The 2901-nt window shown below is 47.7% G+C and overlaps 1 non-coding gene across 1 annotated transcript; it reads right to left on the reverse strand.

Moving 5' to 3' along the window:
• Nucleotides 1-213: 213 nt before the first annotated feature.
• TRNAR-UCG (transfer RNA arginine (anticodon UCG)) lies at nucleotides 214-286 on the reverse strand. Its single transcript has one exon. It is a non-coding gene; the product is annotated as a tRNA-Arg (tRNA).
• Between the last annotated feature and the right edge of the window lie 2615 nt (nucleotides 287-2901).

Below are 2901 nucleotides of genomic sequence, written 5' to 3' on the forward strand. Positions count from 1 at the left end.
CTGAATCTTCCCTTGACACTTCAAGGGGGAGGAGGGAAAAGGGAGAGGAAGGGAGGGGGAGCCCAGGGAAAGGTCTGGGAGGAGAGCCCCAGGCACGGGCAAATACAAGGGCTCGGAGGCTGGAACCCGGCTAGGGAGACTTTAGTAAGCCAAAGCTTCTTCGAAAAAGAGTCCCCACGAAATGGGGAGTGACTGGGGAGCCCAGCGCAAAAACAACCACGAAGGGATTCGAACCCTCAATCTTCTGATCCGAAGTCAGACGCCTTATCCATTAGGCCACGTGGTCCCTTGGAGCTCTTTCCTTTCTTGGCCCTCACCAGACCAGTCGTCATTAGCGCTGCAACGGAAAGGGAATCTCTGGCTGGATGGTCCAGCTCCGTCCTGGAAACCCCCGGGGCAGCCCCCAAACCAAAGCAGGCCTGCCCGCACGCGGCTGCCCCTCTCCTGGGCCCCATCACCCCCCCGGGGAGGGAGCCCTGGACAGGCTGGCACCTCACTGGGTTTCCTAAGGATGCCCTGCCCTGCCCAAGGCAGACCTGCGAGACCCTCTGGCCAAAGGTCTGGAGGCTGGATATTCCAATAGGAATGCCTCTTGGAGAGAGCAGCAGATAGTCAGTGGGGCTGGCACACCAAGGGATGGGCAGCTAGCCTCTCTGGATCTCTCTGACTCTCTCCTGCTGTCTGTCTGTCTCTCCCCCCACCCCCTCGGTTCTGTCTCTGTCTCTCTCTTACTCTGTCTCTGTCTGTCTCTCTCCTGTTTCTGTCTGATGAAGGTGAGGCAGAGTACAGGGTTCTTCAAAGCCAAGAATTAGGACTAGATCTCTGGAAGAAATCAAGGAAAACTAAGTGGGAGTGAGAGCCTTTAAGGCAAAGGCAGCTATTCGCTTTATTCTTCAGCAGAGCTTTCGGAGAGGGAGTTTGAGGGAATTCCTATTATCTCGGGGGATCACTGTCTCAGGATCCCTTTGGATGGCGGGATCATCTCTGACTGGCCAGCTTCAAGGATCTTTAGCTGAACATCCAAAAGATAGTCGGAAAGCTTTTCATGTAGAGCTCCTGGCAGCCCTGTGGAAGCTATTTATCTAGATAACTAGCAGGAAAATCAGAAACCCACAGGATATGCAAGGCCAGCAGAGAAGAAAATTATATTTGCCATAGCATTTCTCTCTAATATTTCCTCTACTATATGTCTGTCTCTCTGACTCTTTTTCTGTCTGTCTGTGTGTCTGTGTGTGTGTGTGTGTGTCTGTCTTCATCTCTCAATGTATCTGTCTCTCTCTTGTCTCTCAGTCTCTGTGTATCTATGTCTATGTGTCTCTGTCTATATTCCTTTGTCTCTGTCTCTCTTTCTGGCTTAGGAATATATGTGCATCTTGGAGGCAACTGGGAGCAACTGAAGACTAGAGAAGCTTGGAGGAGTTTCCTCATTGTCCCTTTGTCACAGGTGTTCCTCAGCTTTAAAACTAATAACCGTGTCAAGACTTTTCTGGGTTTTGTGTCATTGGAATGGGATCCGCATTTGGGTACTAGTCAAGAAGTGGAGAATGGGAGAGCTCCCAGGGGTGCAGGGGAAGAGCTGGCATCTCTCTGTCCCAAGGATTAGGATTTCTTGCTGACTGCCTCCATTGACCAGGTCTGTGGCTTGTTCCCACAGAGTTCCTCACATAGTGTCTTTTCCCTATCGCTTCCCCTTAGATTATCAGCTTTTTTTTAGAAAGATTTTATTTATTTTGAATTTTACAATTTTCCCCCCATTCTTGCTTCCCTCCCCCAACCCCCACCAGAAGGCAGTCTGTTAGTCTTTACATTGAACTCAGTTGAATGTGATGAGAAATCATATCCTTAAAGAAGAAAAATAAAGTATAAGAGAGAGCAGAATTACATAATAAGATAATTGTTTTTGTTTTTTTTTAATTGAAGGTAATAGTCTTTGGTCTTTGTTCAAATTCCACAATTCTTTCTCTAGATACAGATGGTATTAGACTGTCAGTTTCTTGAAGGCAAGGACAGTCTCTTTCCTTTCTTTGAATCCTCAGCTCTTAATACAGTATCTAGCACATAGTAGGTCCTTAATAAAAGTTTATTGATTCCCTGTGTCCCTCTGAGTCTTCTAATCAACCATGAGTACCTTAATCTGGGAATTAGGATCCCCAGGTACTGATTAGTAGGTAGGACTTGTCTCTGATTTCTTCTCTCTCCCTCCCTCTCATCTGCACCCCCACAAGTGACCTGACAGATTTAGGGAATGAGATAAGGGATGGGAATCCCAGACAGAATGTATCAGTAGGAGAAAGCCTCCTGCTCCACCCATATTCCCAGAGGTAGGTGGCTAGAAGCCTCTCCCTGTTAATGGTAGGTTTTGGGGGGGTAAATCCTTGCTCAGACACCTTAGTTAGGGGAGTTCATAAGAGTGCTATGAGTCTAAAGGAGCCAAGAGCCAATCTCCAAGGCCATCTAGCCCATGTTTGACAACTGAGGACATTGGAAAAGGCACCATCCCAATTACTGGAAGTTGGAAGGGTCAGAGACAAAATTTGAACCTGGGGCCCCTGATCCCAGTTTTCACTGCTCAAATGTTACTCACCTATATCCCTGGTATTCCTTCAGCACTTAGGGTTCATGGCAGGATTCTACCGCCCCATTTCTCAGGACATTGACCATTGCCTAGGGCCCTCTCCCACCTTCCTGTTCCCTAGTGATAGAGAAGGCTCCTAATTTAAAGGAATATAATGAAGGTGGTGGGGAGGGGTGAGAAGCAGGCCTTGTCTGGCTGTAGGAACAATGACAAAACTCCAAGCTGTCCTGGTTCATCATCCAGTTGTCCTCTAGCATTAAAAGGCCTTCTCCAAGACTCCATCATATTTCCTGCAGTATTCTTGTACTTTAATAGTAGCAAAAAAC

This window comes from Macrotis lagotis, chromosome 3 (assembly GCF_037893015.1).
Source record: "Macrotis lagotis isolate mMagLag1 chromosome 3, bilby.v1.9.chrom.fasta, whole genome shotgun sequence".
Classification (NCBI taxonomy): domain Eukaryota; kingdom Metazoa; phylum Chordata; class Mammalia; order Peramelemorphia; family Peramelidae; genus Macrotis; species Macrotis lagotis.